Here is a 19,009-nt window from a genome sequence, read left to right as displayed (position 1 = left end):
CTAGTGCTAATAGGTTACAACCAAGTTGCAATTGTGAACAACCTACTTCAAACGGATCCAAAAACGGATTTGCGGTTTAGGAGATACGACATTTTTTTCGAAACGAATCAAGAAAAGATTTCATCCATGCATTCCTAGTGGGTGGATTGACCTGTGAGGTAGAGTCACGTGGTTGGTTGTGTCCATTTAATTTTGCATGCACGAGCGCAGGTTTGGCAAGAAAATGTAGGGAGGGTCCTGCGGGCGTGTGCTGGGGCGTGGACCCTAGGGTTAGAGAGGGTCTGTGCACCCGTTGCACATAATGCATCTGGGTGCATTTTAGTCTATATATATATTCCTTTCTAACACTTTAGCTATAATATTATTTTATGATACTATAGGGTATGTATTTGTAACACATTATATGTGTTCTAGTTATGTGTTACAATATACTATCATTTTGTAACATTTTAGCTGTAACATTTATTTTGTGTTACTAAATAAATTACCTATAACACATTTTAACAAAACAAGTAATATGTGTTACAACATTCATTTGTAATACGTAGCTTTGTGTTCATATGAATCTTCTTTGTAACAGATTAAAGAATGTGTTACAAGAGTATGTTACAGAATTTTTGTTTTGTAGTAGTGTTGGTTATGGAGTAATTGCAGTTGTTTGATAAGTGCTGGTTATTTTATCAGGCACATCAAGCTAGAGAGCATGAGTATGCATGCCAGATTGACAGGAATAGTCAAACAAAAATTGGCAAAATAAATTAGAAAAAAACTAGGCGCCTAGTTTTTTCTATTGTATTTTGCAAAATAAAATAGAAAAAACTAGGCGCCTAGTTTTTTTCTATTTTATTTTGACTATACTTGTCAATCTGGCATGCATACTCATGCTCTCTAGCTTGATGTGCCTGATTAAATAACCAGCACATCAGATTTTCTGTAGTATTGACAAATGCAATTACTTTATAACCAAGATGTTGAGTGAACAACTTTTTTTAAAAAAAAACAGAAGATGTGTGACTACTTGCCTTCACCAATAGCCTTGAGGTTAACTTTGCTCGTTACTAACTTAAAGGTTCATATATATTTACCCTTTAGATACTAGTAGTAATGCTTCTCTTTTCTTATATCGTTGGGGCTGTCTTTCGCCAATGGAGTTTTTTAGGGAGGAAGCACACTTTAGCTGTAATATTATTTTGTGATGCTACAGGGTATGTATTTGTAACATATTATATGTGTCCTAGTTATGTGTTACAACATACTACCATTTTATAAAATTTTAGCTGTAACATAAATTTTATCTTATTAACAAAACAAGTGATATGTGTTACAACGTTCATTGTAACACATAGCTTTGTGTTACTATGAAATTTCTTTGTAACACATTAAAGACTGTTTTACAGCTGCATGTTACGGAATCTTTGTTCTGTAGTAGTATATGTCTAGATGCATACAAACATTTATTGCACCCAGGACCGGGTAGTTGATAGGTAGCCAGCCAAAACGACCTATAATTTGAAACGGAGGTAGTTGATAGGTAGCACATTGATGGGAAAGCGTCTTCAGGACCGAGTCCTAACCCCCCCTAGTACCGACTGTGCAACCGGTATTGCTACTCCGGTACTAAAGGCGATCAAATAACCGGTACTAAAGGGAGCCTTTAGTATTGGTAGTTTATACCAACCGTCCTAAATTGGCTACCACATCGCGCGTGGCCGAGGCCAATTTAGTACCGGTGTACTGAAGGTATTTTTTCTTTTTTGTTTCTTTTCTCATTTTATTTTCTATTTCTTTATTCTATATTAGTATTTCATATTTATTTCCTTTACATATACTAGTTCTAATATGCTAACATACATAAAGTTGTATTTGATCTATAATATTACATTTGAGATATTATTATATATAGACATCTTTTGCATACATATTTATGAATAATATTACATTGCATCAACACTTGAAGTTCAACATTTGGATCAACTATTCTGAACCCGAGTCCTGATGGTGATGCAGATTTGATCCATCATTATGGAGCCCCCCCCCCCCCCCCCCCCGCTGGATTTACTACCTCGTTTAGAAGAAATCCACTAAGTTGTTCTTGAATTGCCCTTATTTTTTCCATCTCGAGGAGTGCTTCCTTCATATCTCTCATCTGTGTCATTAGCAAATATTATTATATAGTAGATCAATGGGTCTGCACAATTAGAACTAATTTATTATTAAGAAATTTGTATACGTACTCTAAATTCGTGGTCGGTTATATGCTTGGGACCTACAAATCCATGGATGAACTCACATACGTAGTATCCGTATAAATTATTCCCTAGATTATCTTAACACTATATATATGGCAAAAGAAGTTATGAAATATTTGTTGTGTTAAAGGAAGTGTCATGAGATGTGGAAATTCAACACATACTAGGAATTCAGACATGAAATCAATTTCCTCCTTCAATTCACCTACATGATGTCGACGGAAGCGAGCCCATGCTTTGTTAAGAATGTCTATGAGGTTTTTGTATTGATCTCTTGATTTTCTCAAAGAGTCCATGATATAGACCACGCTTCGATCAACCATGATAACAAGGAGTATCCATGGAAGCCGAACATATGTGCATAGCCAAAGTTAGTTAGTCTTATATTTAACTGCTAGTTCGAAAAAGAAAAGAGATGCGAAACACGCTCACTCAAAGGTGTACCATAGAAGTATGTACTTCTGGTAATGTTGGTTGTCTAGGAACTTATATATGTTCTTCAAGGTCTGATTTGGTCTATCTCCTACAGTTGACTCGTTTATAATATCCGAGTCCATGAAGCCGATGTCATAGTATCCTTTCCTCTGGCAAGTTTGAATCTCCATCCTGCATGATACAAAATCGAATAGGAGTTAAGACATCGCACAATGACTAGAGAGGGGATTTTGATGTTAGAGCAAATAAAAGGCTTACAGAACCCAGGAACTAATGAGTGACATGTCAAGTGCATCTTAATTGTAAAGGAAATAGAGTTCCTCCATGCTTCTACTGAAAGCCCAAAATTTAATCTTATCAGGTGGTGGATCTTTCTTCACGGGAGGCTTTTGCGTGAAGTGAGCTTTAACCTCAGCATCCACTACTGCGTTGATTACCGCATCAACATTCGTAAGCTTTGGCTCTAGTTGCTTCTCCTTCGGCTTCTTCTCTTCTTCTTTGTAGCCGCAGTAGGCAGAACTGAAGGCGTCGTTCACCGTGTAGCCTTGCTCATAACAGGGGGAGGTAGACTCATGTTAGGATCCCTGTCAGTTGATGGAGAGCATGAACTCATGCTAGGATTGTCGATGTTTAAACCTGGCAACCTACCGAGGGGGGTGCCTGAGGTAGTGTTTTGGTTAGTGGGGCTCGTCGAGATCAGGAACTCGAAAGTAAATGTAGACACACGATTTAGGCAGGTTATGACCGCTAGATTGCGTAATACCCTACATCCTGTGTGTTGGTTGGATTGAATTGCTTTGGAGGAAGTCCCTGCCTCACCTTATATTGCCGGGGGCAGGGTTACAGGTTGGTTGGTTATAAGAATACTAGTCGGATACGACTAGAAAAGTTCTACTCTTATTACAACAAGTACTTTTCTAATCCTCGACTAGTTCTTATCTTTCCATGTAGACTACACTATCCCGTGCCATGATCTCCATGTTAGATGCGTCTCGATGTCCAACCCCATATTTAGGACTGTCCAAACCTTCTGGTGGGCCTATAAATGTATGTACGACAATCCCCCAAGTACTTTTTAGTCAAATGCAGCAGTTCCGAGTACTTTTGCAGACTTCACCGACTAGTTTTGGTGCTCTTCGAGTACTTCGTGTGGTTGAATCTTCAAAAGTACCCAAAAAACTGCCATACGGCTAGAATGTGCTCAAGCCTCATTTAACTCAGTCTCACATCCTTCAATCTTGAATTTTATATGGTAGTGCGACTTTTGTCGCACTTCGTATGGAGTAGCCCCTAAGCCTTAGGTTGAATCGAAGAATCATGTTGATGGTCAATTTGTAATTTGAATTACTTTCCCCTTATGACCCAGAGAAAAAAACTTTTTGTCGATGGACACGTGGTAGACAACCCCTAAACCTTTAGCCGACTAGTTTGGTGGGTATAAGGGTAAACCTTTAGTCAACATGACTATATCTGGAAGGGGATCTTATCTCCTCCTGAAATAAAGGTAACTGCCAATCAGGTGTCCAAAATTCTAGGGATCCTTTAAATCAAAATTCCCTTTATTTGCGTCGTTGTTACCGCACCACTGTGATAAATAGCGGAGGAAGTTATCCCTTCTATTTTACCTTTGCCAGTTGCCTTTCCAACTTCCACACTTTAGCCCTAGTGCCGCCGCCATTGTTTGATCTTCGAACACTTGCACCACCGTCTCCCCACCAAGCAGCCCCCGAGCATATGCAACCAAAAACGATCGTGACATCAAAGATGGGAAGGAAGGTTGTTGCGTCCAAAGCGGGCGAGGGTGAGAAGAAGAAAAGGTCCGACAAGAAGAAAGAGCCACAGTTGCTGGCACCCAAGTACGGGAAGACCGATTAGATTGTGCCTGGAAGTGGTCAACTCTGAAGGAGGAGGATATCAAGGCGCTCGTAAGTGCCAATTTACTCCAAGATCAAAACTTCATCAACTGGAGATCTACTTATGACAACACTTACACGTTAGAGACCTACCCCAATGAGATGGTAATATTTGCCCTCTTCATTGAGCGGGGTCTCGCATTGCCGACTTCAGACTTCTTTCGGGGCTTGTTGAATTTCTATAAGTTGGAGTTGGTTTATCTGAACCCCAATGGGATCTTCCACATTGCTGTTTTCATCCACTTCTGTGAAACCTTCCTGGGGATCTGGCCGCATTTTCAACTATTTTGGAAATTTTTCCGTGTGAAACCACAACCCTCAAGGGAACACACGTTTTTGGTTGGGGGCACCGGAATTCATATGCGGGAGACAGCCGGCAGCCAGTATTTGGTTTACGAGTTGATAGACTCCAATGATGGGTGGAAGGAAAAATGGTGCTATATTGGAAGCCTTGATCCGAAACTCCCCAAGCTGACAGGACACCGTCCTTCTTGGAACAACAGGTGGCTTGATGAGCCAAAGTATGGCGATTGCCTGCAATTTCCCAAGTTGATGGGTAGAATCGCCCAGCTGAAACAAGAAGGCCTTACTGGAGTAGGAGTGGCCCTTAGCTTTATCAAGCGCTGCATTTAACCTCTGCAGCAGTGTTGCCATTATGGTTACGAGCATATCGGCCTGAATGATCCATCCAGATTCACTTTTGATGAAATTAGCATGGATGAAGTCATGGTGAGGCTCAAGTGAATGTTCAAGAATGTGAGCGGGATCCCCACTATTGTGCGGGAATTCAGTGCCTTACACCCGCCAAAGCCTGTAAGTACTCGTGCTATAGCCCCCAAGTACTAATTTTGAAATGTACTAGTCAACTGACTTGTCTCATTTTGTAGGAAGATGTTGCTTTGTACTTCACTGCTCCACCTCCTCCCAGATCTGAAGAAGTCTGTGAAGCTATTCCTCACTTGTTTACACGGGAAGTCATGATAGGTGATGACCAGGAGGAGGAGGTAGTCGAGTCCTCCAGCGACACTAGTTCTGATGTCACAAATGAAGTCAAAGCTCAGCCGTCTGCTAAGGCTGGGTCTTTGTTTGTAGCGAAGAAATGCTCTGCAACAGATGAGCTTGAAGCCGCAATCCCTCCACTACCGAATAAAAAATGGACCATTGCTGCAAAATAGACCGTGAAGAAATCCATCACTGTGGATAATGTGCCCCCCAAGGTAATTACCTATGAGGAAGGATAAGGTTCAAAGTATCATATACTCCTAAAAGGTGGCTCCAATGTCACCACCATGTCTAATTTAGATGATACTAGTGGTTTGTAAGCGATCGAGCTGGCAACAGACGCAAAGAAGGCAGCTGCTTTGGCTGCTCAAGATAGGTTGCTGGCAAACATTGAAGTCATTGAAATTGACGATGATCCGTCATCTCGTGATGCTGCTGATGACCATGTATCTAGTCAAATGGTGGACCCTACTGACGCAAAAACAACTCAAAGACCAGAGAAAGTACCACAGGCTGGTCAAGTTTGCATTATGGAGGAGCAAACCATGCCCAAGATACCCTCCCCGAGCATCAAGCCCTTGCACTTAGCGGGAGAGCCAAAGTTGAAGTTAAAAAGATCATCCAGGTAATTCTGGTTCTCTCGCGATTACTTATTGTATCGCATTGTCTTCGCTACTCAACTTTGTGAGTTCTTGGTTTTGTAGGAAATCTTCGAACATGGAATTGTTGGGGCCTAGCAAAAAATCAAGTACTGATGGCCTTGCCTCCTCAGCAAAAGAACTTTCCCTAGCACCGCAAACCCCTATGCCTCAAGAACAATCTGAAGAGACAATGACTACATCGAGTGCTGTAGCCAGTGTGGCTACATTGATGCACAAGGTAGTCGAGTCAATGGTGGGTGTATAAGTGCTAGCCCTCGAGCCATTGCCCAAGGGACCAGTGACTATTTCTGGTGTCGTGGCCTCTCTTGTAGCCCCCGAGCCAGTTGTAGGAATTGAAATGACATCACCTCTAGAAGCCATGGAAACGGAAGTTGCAGTAGCTGGGCCATCAAGTAGTCTTGCCCTAGTGCCGCAAGGAGAATTCCATGCAGAATCTGGAGCTGATAAGAATATCCATCTGGAGGACATCCGATTGATCAATAACCCATTACTAAACCCTGAAATTGTGTTACTGATGATGGAGTTGCATCGTCGCATGGGCAATTATATGCAAGTATATCTTCTTGCCCTTATTTTGTTGGAGATAATCAATGAATTTGTGCTCATGAATTGCCACAAGTATTAATTTTTGTGTTGTAGGACATCATTGAGCGCTCCAGTCGCAAGTGGCAGATGCTTGAGGGAGATGGAGATACAGTGCTTTGCGCGGAGGTGCTGGAGGGGGAGCTTGCCAAAGTGAAAGAGTACTCCTCGCGGTTTCTTATGAAGTTTGATGGGACAGCCGCCGAGTACCGCAATCACATTTAGGAGCTCATGGAATAAAAGGATTGCCTTGTTGGGCGAAAAAGGAATAAAAGGTAATCCTCTACTCTTGCAATTTTGTGTCTGTTGATTTATCTCTGTAGTCTTTGACCCTTATTGTACATCCATGTATATCTTGGAAAAAGGTCGAGAAGGATCTCGAGGTGCAGGTCATGGATTGGAAGAATTCTTATTATCGTGTGACCGACCAGCATGACAAGCTTGTCCTTCACATGGAATTGCTGGAGCATCACCTTGAGAAGGAGAAAAAGATTTGCGAGATGGTGAGGCTGACCTTGTTCAAGCCATGGAGACTTTGAAGAACCGTGAGGCAGAGGTCGAGAGTACTTCCTTTGTTTCAAAGCAAATCTGTGAAGCCGCCCAGCCCATTGCGGATATGATAGAGCCTCTAGTTGATGGTGTGGAGCCGCGTCCTCTGTCAGAAATGTTGAAGGACGTGCCATACAAATTGTCCAGCTACATCCATAAGATGGCCAATTCGATCTCCTAGCAAGTGTTGAGCTTCATGAAGTCATTCTACCTTAAAGCCAATTTGGCACCCGTTGCTGAGGCATGGTGGGCGACTGCACTGATGAAGCCCTTCAACAGTATATGCAGGAGATGGCCCCAATTGATGAAGAAGTGGCCAAAAGACTAGACCTTGAGTAGTTTTGCATTGTAATCAAACATTAGTATGAACAATTGTCAATGCTTGTAATATATTGAAGTTTTTTAATGCAATTATTTTCTTGCTTTGCAACTTGTTATTTTTAGTGCCTCTCACAATCAATCCTGATAGTTGCTCGTACAATTAATGTGAGTGTCTGCGCATAATGCTTCTTTTGTGAGCCTCATCAGATGCACATTGTACAGTACTTAGGACGCGAGTCCTATTGTGGAGCATGAGTACTCGAGCTATCTAGATAGTAGACTCCTGGGTGAGTAATCTCTTCAGGATTTCGACGATTAGAGCCTATCTTTACAACTTCCCTGAGTTGTATTGATGTTACGCTCTAGAAAGCCTAGAACTACCGACTTGTTATTACAAGCCGTGACTAGATAGATTTTTGTGGTGAATTGTCACACAGGTAGTTAATTAACTCCTAAGGTACTGATGGCTTTATTTTTGCAAGCTGACAAGGGACAGGTTTATCCAATGAGTTAACTAACTTATGAAGTTTACTGCAGACTTGCCTTGCAAGCCGCAATTGGACAATTCTGTTCAGTGAGTTGAATAACTCAAAAATTTTGCAGACTTGTTATTACAAGCCATATTTGGGCAACTTTTGCCCAGGGAGCAAAATAGCTCATTAGAGTTGTGCAGACTTGTTATTACAAGCCGCGATTTGGGCGATTTTGCCCAGGGAGGTAAATAGCTCATTTAGGATTACTACAAACTTGCTTCTGCAATCCGCGATAAAGCAGATATAAGTAGTCAAATTACGAAAAGAATATGACTACTTTCTTGAGTTGTATTTCTACAACTAGGGCCGATGGCCGATGTACATGCATATGCAAATCTAAATCAAGGATTGTAAAGCACCAAGTCTTCGTTGGGGTTTGGTGCTGTGAGAACTGGTGGCTTTGATAGGAAGTCTTCTAATTGTTGTAGGGCATGATCTTCCTCCTCGGTCCAATGAAACTTATCTTGCCGCTTGAGTAGTTTGAAAAAGGGTATGCCCCGTTCTCCAAGCCTTGAAATGAATCTATTGAGAGCCGCCATGCATCCAGTTAGCTTTTGGACGTCCTTGATGCACGATGGGGCATGCAAGTTGGTGATGGCGGAGATCATCTTGGGGTTAGCTTCAATTCCTCGGTGACTAATGATGAACCCGAGTAGTTTCCCGGAGAGTACGCCGAAGATGCACTTTGTCAGGTTAAGCTTCCAATGGAATTCTCGCAAACTAGCAAAAGTTTCTTCCAAATCCACAATCAGGTCATCAGGATTACAACCACGCTGTCCATGTACGCTTCCACGTTGCTGTGTAGCTGTTTTTTGAAGCACTTCTGGATTGCCTATTGATAAGTAACGCCTGCATTTTTCAACCTGAAGGATATTGTTGTGTAGCAGAAAGCGCCATATGGGATGATGAACATGGTCTTGATCTGGTCTTCTTCCTTGAGAGCTATCTGGTGATACCCCAAGTAGCAATCGAGGAAGTAGAGTTGGGCTCATCCAGTTGTGGAGTCGATGACTTGATCAATCCTAGGGAACCCAAAGGGATCCTTTGGACAGTGTTTGTTGAGGTCTATGTAGTCGACACACATCCTCCATTCATTGTTGTTCTTCTTTCACACTAGGACGGGATTAGCGAGCCACTCTGGATGATAGACTTCTTTTATGAAGCCCGCCACGAGTAGTTTGACCAGCTCTTTTTTATGGCTTTCCTTCTATCTTGGGAGAATCATCGTAGGCATTGCCTTTTTGGTATAGCTTTTGGATTCACATTTAGTGAGTGCTCGATCAGCTCCTTGGGCACCCCCAGCATGACCACTAGTTTCCATGCGAAAATGTCTCGGTTGGCTCGGAGGAAGCTGACAAGTGTGCTTTCCTATTTAGAATCCAGCCCTTCGCCAATCAAGGCTATCTTGGAGCTATCACTAGTCTCAAGGTCAATGGCTTTGACATCTACTTCACTTACCAACTTGACCTTGGTTGCCTCTGACTTCTTTTCTAGACTCTTGAGTTCTGTTAGGGACAGTTTCTTGGATGCAGCGAAGACTTGCATCCTCGAGTTTGGTACTTGGGTAGTTGCTGCTAACTCCATGGCTTATGTGTCACAGTCATATGACCTCTTCAAGTCTCCGCGCAGGGAGAGTACTTCCTTGGGTCTTGGCATCTTGAGTACTAAGTACACATAGTGTGGGATGGCCATTAATTTGGCCAATGCTGGTTTTCCGAGGATGGTGTGGTACGATGTTTTAAAGTCCGCTACCTCGAACCGGATGTATTCTGTCCGGTAGTGTTCTTTGGTCCAAAGGTAACTGGAAAAACCACCTGTCCAAGGACAATCCCATAGAATGGAGAGTTCATTGGGGTGAGAATATCGGTGATGTCGAGGCCCATCTTCTTCAGTGTCTTGGTGAATAGTATGTTGAGACCGCTACCACCATCGATGAGTACTTTAGTGAGTTTGGAGCTAGCGACAACTGGGTCCAGGTCGAGGGGATAGCATCCTAGGTCTGAGAAATTTGTCCATTGGTCCTTTTTAGAGAAGATAATTGGCACCTTGGAACATTTGAGGAACGTAGGTGTCGCACGTTCAATGGACATTATCTCTCAAAGGGCGAGCTTCTGTGACCGCTAAGTAGCAGTACCTGGTGTTCCGCCGAAGATGACGTTGATAGTGTTGGATGGGTTTTGGAACTTGCCATTGTCACCATCATCTTCATCTTCCTTGGCCTTGCCCTTATCTTTGGTGCCAGATGGTTCTGGTAGGTCCTTCATGACTCTACGTAGACTGAAACAATCTATCGCAGAGTGCTTGTGGCATGGGTGCCATGGGCACTATTTCTGCAGGAGCTCTCTGAATGAGGGCTTGTCTTCATTCTTGTCGCCGCCTTTCTTGGACGACTATGACACTGCTGCCATAGTATTGTCTGGCTTTCGCTTGCGGTTGTGACCTCTCGAGTAGTTATTTCAGTTGTCATCGTTAGTGCGATCGTTGCGGTTCTTGTTGTTGCATTGGCCATTGTTCTGATTATTGTTATTCTGGCCCTTGTTGCAATTAGACTTGAACCTCTCAATCTCCCTGTCTTCTTCATCTACTCATGCAGGTACCATGATCTTGAGAGATTTGACATCAGCGGGGCATCCTCTGCCAAAAACTGGAACATCCGCGGTTGTGGAGGTCATTCTGGAAGAAATCTATAACGTCGCGCTCTGTGATGTCCACGATTGTGGCCTTCGTGTCAAAGAAGTGACGTAAGTAACTCCGCAGGATCTTGCTTTCTTGTTGTTTAACTTGAGACAGGTCGATCCTGTTGCCAAGACGCTGCATTGCCCCTATGTAGTTGTTAGTGAACGCTACCTTGAGGTCCTTCCATGATTCAATGGAGTTCTTATCCAACAATTCGAGCCATGTGAGTGGCGCTGCATCCATGATGATGGGAAAGTAGATGAATTTGGTGTCGTCATTCCCCCTAGCTGCTTGTACTGACATTGAGTAGCACCACATCCATTGGACTAGGTCTTGCTTGCCATCGTACTTGGTGATACCTGGAGGTTTAAATTTTTTGGTAGAATTTTCCTCCTCACACGTCTTGAAAAGGCGGGGAACCCGTCAGAATTATCTCCTAGGTTTTTGACTTCTTGCTCGCGCTTGCAGTGCCATCCATCATTGATGGTACAGGCATCGCGGCTAGCATTGATCTTGTTGTGGAGGTGTTCTACTAGGCATTCAGGCTCTGGGTTAGCTCCACGGTGGCCATGGCCTCCCAAGGGTCCCACCCGACTACCCTCTGCTCCAGCTTGGCTTGGTCTGGTACCTCCAAGTTGGCTTGGTCTGGACGAAGGGCCTTTATGGCTGTTGCCATGTTGACTACGCTAGGATGGGGAACGTTGAACTGATTGTATTAGATTCTGTTTGATCGAGTTGTTCGTAAGCGAGTGCCACCAATTGAGCCAACTATGTTGTGGCGAGAATCGTCATTCTTGGCGAGAGCAGGTGGCTTCATACTGGGCCAGTAGACAAATCTGCCTTGAGGAGTTGATGTGATTACCAGGCCCTGCTACGGACCTGATACAGGGGTCTCCTCATAGTCGTCGCGTTGCGGAGTTCGAAAGGGAATTGACTCGGGTGGTAGTCTGATTCGCACGATGGCTTATGTGCTAGCTCATGTGGGTCAATCCGTCTAGTGGAGAAAGTCGAGTTGTACTCGAACTCATCCTTCCAGCCTTTGACTAAGAAAGAAATTGGAAATTCGTTGAAATTCTTGCAAGATCCTCTAGAGCTTGATGCTAGAGCTTCATGGTTTGCTGATTCTTCTCCGGGGTTGATGCAATATGGTGGCAGAAATTTTCAGCACCATCTGCGACACAAACCTAGGAGCCGAAGATGAATGTCGTGCCTGCTTCAAACGCGACGATTGACTTGATGACGACTTGGGCCATGGAGTTCACCAGTGCATTCTTGGCGAGGTCCCCTACCTGGCGGTAGTGTTTTGGTTAGTGGGGCTCGTCAAGATGAGGAACTCGAAGGTTAATGCAGACATACAATTTAGAAAGGTTCGGGCTGCTAGATTGTGTAATACCCTATGTCCTGTGTGTTGGTTCGATTTTTTTGCTTTGGAGGAGTCCCTGCCTCACCTTATATTGCCGGGGGCAGGGTTACAGGTCGGTTGGTTACAATAATACTAGTCGGATATGACTAGAAGAGTTCTACTTTTATTACAACGAGTACTTTCCTAATCCTCAACTAGATCCTATATTTCCATGTAGACTACGCTATCTTGCGCCATAATCTCCATGTCAGATGCATCTTGGTGTCCAGCCCCATATTTAGGACTGTCCAAACCTTTTGGTGCGCCCATAGATTTATGTACGATAAGGATCCCTGTCAGCTAGTGGACTCAAGCTAGGATCTCTATGTCATAGTGGAGAGGGTGCCCTGGCAGATGGCATAGGTGATCTTGCCCTTGAGCCTTAAGGACATGATCCTAAGGTCGAGGGATTCGGCTGTGTAATCCTTATAAAGTGTTTAGAATCCAACCGTGGATGGTTTCTCCTTGATTCTTTTCCCCGTCACCTCTAGGGATCTCTAGTTGCAGGTCATTCCAACTGCCGATCACTCGGTCCACCCCAACTTTGGCGTAACCGCGAGCTGGAATCTCCACGCCATGAATTGTTTGGCCTTGTTTTGGTTATTCAGCCACACCATTAGCCACCACGATGAGCTTGTTTTTAACGGGAGTAACAAGCTCACAAGGGGCTCTCCCAGTGATGTCATCCATGGGGTGGTGTTGGTTGTCCTCAAACATGTCGGAAGATCCTCGGGCTTCCATGGAAGCGACGCTGCTTCGATGCTGAGAGGGGCTTATGTCGACATTTGCCCCTGATGATGCAACTGCTTGTTCGCTAGCTTGTTTGCTAAGAGCTAGAGCCGCACGCCAGTTGATTTCTTCCTCAATTCTTGCCTCTGCCAAAGCTACATGTTCTTGCAACTCTCGCAGCTGTCATGCATGTTCAGCCTTACTTCTTTGGTGACTTCTGTAGGAATCAATGTGCTCACGAAAGGCAAACTTCCATGGAATTACACCTTTGCCTCGACAACATCCAATGTGTTCTGGATTACCTAGTGCCATAGTCAGCTCGTCCTTCTCTTGATCAGGTACGAAAGATCCTTCAGCCGTAGCCTTTATTAACTCAACAAGCCTCGTAGCTGCTTCTCTTAGTTCTTGGCCGAGCAGAAATGATCCATCTTTGGAATTGAGCGTGCCTTCGTGAGCATAATACCAATGCTTTGCTCACTTCGGCCATTCGAGAGTCACCGATTCTGTTCCCTTAGCTATTATGTCATCTTCCATCCTCTGCCATTTGATGATCCCCTTCTTGTAACCTCCTAGCTCAAGACGATGGAAGTATTTCTTCTAATGACAATTGTTGGTGTTGGTTTCAGTTGCCTTAGCGCTCTTTTGCGACTACCTAAACTACACAAATGAATCCTAGTGATCTCTGAACTTTGGGTGCTTCGTGAAATCTGGTGTAAGGCCCTTCTTTATGTAGTCTTTGTTCAGGTTCTTGTTGGACATCTGAAAAGCAATTGCACCCTTCCGAAAGACCCAATATTTCACTTTTTCTACATCTACACCTTCAAACCTGAAGTTTCCTTTTATCTGCTCCCATAACATTTCCTTCTCTCCATCAGGGACCACGCTTATGGGGACCTCGAGTATGGGGACCATGCTCTAATCGATTTCACGGCTTTTCCAATTCAAAAAGCTTATTGGGATGCTATCCCTAACAAGAAATGCAATTTTATTCGCCAGTTTGGTCTTAGCATTGTCTGGAGCAGTTGGTTCACCCTCTTCATTAATTTCCGTGATGATGATATGCCTTCTAGCTTCTTCTTTGGGCCTGTTTTCCGTTTAGGCCTGCTCGATCAAGATAGCTTAAAATGAAAGAACTATTAATTCCCAATAATCTTGATAAGTATAGAATTCAAATAATGCTTACGTATACTAATTGCTATACTAATTACGTATAATAATGATTCCGATCCTTGTTGCCCATCATTGCCTCCCTCGGCAATTGGTTCCTCCTCATTGCACTCACGAGACATGTTGAGGTAGATGTCAGTTTAACTGTGATCGACCTCTTCGTTTGGTTGATCGTTTGTGCGGCCTTGAGCAATCAAGTCCATTAGGTATTCCTCGTCCAATCGGGCCTGCTCGTCCTCTGATCATGCCATTGTAACTAATATAATATAAAATTTATTATTCTAAGAAATAGTAAGCATCAACAATTGAAGGACCGAAATGGGCGACTAAAGGGGGGGTGAATGGGAGCCAATTCAAAAACTCTCCAAGAAATTCGATCTAAGTCCCAAAGTAACCTTCAACCCTCTCTTCTAGCTATGTCAAGATCACGTAGTCATAGCAGATCTACTGACCTTAGGAACGATGCTAGGAAGGCTTAGAAGCAACACAAAATCAAACCCAAAAGATTGAGGCAAAATAGAGCTCAAAACACCTTCTAGATGTCGAAACTTCTGACCTCTTATCGAAACTTCCGAAAGTGGGACCGGAACTATTTATAGAGGTCCGACAAGAGCTTCTCAGCGGTTTTGTCAGAACATCTGACCCTGTATCGGAACTTCCGGCACCTATCAGATGTATTGAGAAACTACCGACAGGGACTCTCGGGTTTTCAAAAAGAAATCATCGGAACTTCCGGTTCTGTGTTGGAACTTCCATCCCATCTAAACTTCCTACACAGTGTCGGAACTTCCAAAAGCACAAAAAACAGCCTTAAAAGTTTAGGTCAACACTTCAAAATTCAAACAAATGACCTCCAAAATTTACGAAATTTTAACATAGCTCCGCAACAATCTAGTGAGTCTTTTCCCAAAAGATCTCAAAAAGATCAAGACTTCACTATGGATTTCACGGAATTCGGTCAAGAACACAAGAGAGAGAATTTTGGGAAAACTTCAAATTCAAGCTGAATCCTTGGGGATTTGAGGGGGGAACACATCAAAGATGCTCACAAGGATCCTATCACCAATTTCCCCCAACAAACCTCACAAGATTTGAGCTCAAATACGAAGAACAAAAAATCCCCAAAAATAGCTCCAAAAATACTGAAAAAGAAAAATGGGAGAAACAAAGGATTTAGCCATGGATTTGAATCACAAATTCAACTAAATCATGAGGACAACATCTCTGCGAGATGAGGACTAGCCTCCTCCCTTCATCCACCCACTAAAAGGAAGAAATCAAGAGAAAAGAGCAATCACCCTCTCATCTCCCTCCCTCCTCTCTCTCTCTCTCTAAGCACTTGGCTAGGCTCTAAGCTAATGAATTAGGGTTTTTTTCAAGAGGTCTTGAAAGAACCAGCCATCCACTCATATATATAGTCCATGGCAAATGTCTAAACTACCCTACAGGTACAACTAAAATAACGGCCCATGCAGGGGCATTTTGGTCCAGATTTTTATCGGCGCATCGGACGGACATGCCACCTTCACGATTTTGCTTCACCTTGACGCAAGCTTTGCGATGATGCCACGTGCCATCCTTCTCGAAGCTCCGGCCTCCTCGGGCTTGCCCCCGGTTTTGAGGCCCAAATCGGAAAACCTGCCTGCGCGGTGGTTTTGAGGCCCAAACCACCCAAACCGTCCATCTCCGCTTGACCGTCCATGTGAACCGCGCATGACTCCGCTTGGACTCCTCGGGTCCATCGGTCCAAGCCTACTCGCATTCATCCTTCACTGCCCTTGGTTCATTGACATGAACCTTTCGCTTGACCTTTACCGCACGCCGTCGGCTGCCATGTCGCATCCTACACCCGCACATCATAAGCCAAGAGCAACATCAATCCAACACAATGTTGTCAATCACTCGTCATCCAAATGTGCCCACCATTGTTCCTCAATCTCCCCCTTGATGAGTGCATTGACAACAACCAACACAAATTCATAGTTGAAAATAAGAAAAGAAAGAGAAGGAAAAACAAAAGCTCATTCAAGTAATCAAAAGACAAAGGGAAAAGGCAAACTCAAGATCACTCAAAATGAGAAGTCTCGGTCCCCTAAGACGAGGGCAACGGCTCTACACAACTGAGATAAAAACACATGATCCCTCAAGAAGAGATAGAAATGACTCAACATCAATCATGTGAAGATCAAATGCTCACAAATATAGCACAAGAGCTCACAAAACTCCCCCTGAACATATGCACTCCCCCTGAAAACATGCATACCTACGATCTCTCCTCCTTGACACATAAATGAGTTTGTGTGAATCTCTCCCCCTTGTTGACAATGCAAACATCAAGGATAGCATGAGAGCACAAAATGCATGCCATGGAAATGTAGACCTAGCAAGCTTCTCAAATATATCACAAAGCACTCACAAAGGCTACCAGTGAGGTAATGCAGAAGCAGGTAGATCATAAAGAGCAATTGCATCGCCATAAATAGGATATTATGATATAAGCATAAGGCATAGCATGTGTCAAGTTTTAACAATTTGTAAAAATATCACCACATGAGGAGGCACCTAGTCATGAATCACCCAAGCAAGAAAGATGGATTCTCAACAAGAGATCATTGCAAACACCCACATATGCATCACAAGTCATGTCAAAGCTTGTTGAAACCATGTGCCTACATCTTTTGGCAGACATCATGTAACAACTAAGCAAGCAAAGATATGAACATTAAGCATAAACACTTGGTGAATTATTGAATTTTTTTTCATCATTTTTTTCATTCACACAAAAAAAAGTACATGAAGTGCCTTTGCGGCACAAAGAAGTTATGCTTCCCCAAGGAATGCATCATGGGCTAAACATTTGCAATGATAACTAGTTCTTTGACCAAATTGAAAAGAACATGAATTCTAAGCATAAGCTAAACATGGAACCAGCATTCAAGCAAAAACAATGCATAACCAAACATCTACTCATGGGTGATAACCAAGATAAGTTCATAGAGTAAAATTAACATGGGATTCCAAAAACAGTTATCTCATCATGATTATATGACAATATCATCAAGAGCATAATTGCACATTGCATCAAAATTACCAACCACAACACTAGCTCACAAGTAGCTTAAGGGAGTACACAGGGTATATAGGAGAAGCTCATCTAGTGCAATATGATACAAAATACATTATGATACAGATGCAAAGGAACTAAGCTAAAATGAGATGCATGAACATCATGCCATACCCAAAAATGAGAACTAAGCTAAAGCATGGCACAATGTTCATGTGAATCATCCATCAAGATATGAACACAGCTTGCATGATAAGATAAATAAGAGGATCACATATGCGAACATAAAAAGATGGCTGTCCTACCATGTTTTGTACAGAAATGATACAAGTATAATACAAGAGAAGCTCCAAAATCCAACTCAGAAAGGAAAGCACACACCCAACTCCCCTCGCAAATAAGAAAAAGTCACTTGATCCAAGGGTTTGGTGATGATGTCAGCAAGTTGGTGTTGGGTAGCAACGTGGCTAAGGTCAATATCTCCTTTCTCAACATGACCTCTCAGAAAATGATATCTCACATCTATGTGCTTGGTTTTGGAGTGAAGAATAGGATTCTTGGCTACACTGATGGCACTTGTACTATCACACAAGAGAGGTACATGGGAAAAACTCAAACAAACTCTCTCAAAGTGGAGATCATCCACAACAGCTGGGAATAGCAGCTAGCAGCGGCAACATACTCGGCTTTGGTAGTAGACTGAGTAACACTGGACTGTTTGTGGGAAGACCAGGAAACAAAAGATGAACCAAGAAACTAGCAGGTACCAGAACTGGACTTGCGACCCAATTGACACCTAGCAAAATCTGTGTCAGAGTATCCATGAAGTGTGAGTGTCGAGGAGGCAGAGTACCACAAACCAAACCCAGGCGTGAAGCGAAGATACCTTATGATTCTCTTTACTGCTTGACGGTGAGATGTTCTTGGTGAAGCTTGAAAACAAGCGCACAGTTACACGGCGAAGTGTATGTCCGGCCTCATCACCGTCAGGTACAGGAGGGAGCCAATCATGCTCTGATACTCCTTCTAGTCCACCGATTCTCCGTCTTCATCTACATCCAAAGCTATCGTCGTCGCCATGGGAGTTGACAATGGCTTGGCGTCAGCCATGTCGAACTTCCTCAGCACTTTCTTTGTGTACTTGCCTTGGTGAACAAAGGTCCCATCCTTTCTTTTCTTAATTTGTAGCCCGAGGAAGAAGGTCAACTCACCCATCATTGACATCTCAAATTCCCTGCTTATATCATCTGCAAACTTGGCAACCAAAACATGAGAAGAACCACCAAAGATAATATCATCCACGTATATCTGAATAATCAACAAGTCATTGGCTTGCCTAAGAAGAAAGAGTGTTTTATCCACTGACCCCATTTCAAACCCATTCCCAAGCAAAAAGGATTTCAATCTAGCATACCACACTCTGGGTGCTTGTTTTAGGCCATAGAGAGCTTTCTGGAATTTGAAAACACGATCAGAATGTTTAGGATTCTCAAAACCAGGGGGTTGTTTCATATACACTTCCTCTTTAATAAAACCATTTAGGAAGGCACTTTTCACATCCATTTGGAAGAGCTTAAAACCTTTAGCCACAGAGAAGGCTAAAAGGATTCTAATCGTTTCCAAATGGGCAACAGGAGCAAAGGTTTCCTCATAATCTATTTCCTCTTTTGGCTATAACCTTGGGCAACCAACCTCGCTTTAAATCTCACAACCAACCCATCCTCA

The sequence above is a fragment of the Setaria viridis genome, chromosome 7, assembly GCF_005286985.2.
Source record: "Setaria viridis chromosome 7, Setaria_viridis_v4.0, whole genome shotgun sequence".
NCBI classification, from domain to species: domain Eukaryota; kingdom Viridiplantae; phylum Streptophyta; class Magnoliopsida; order Poales; family Poaceae; genus Setaria; species Setaria viridis.
This window is presented reverse-complemented; position numbering follows the sequence as displayed.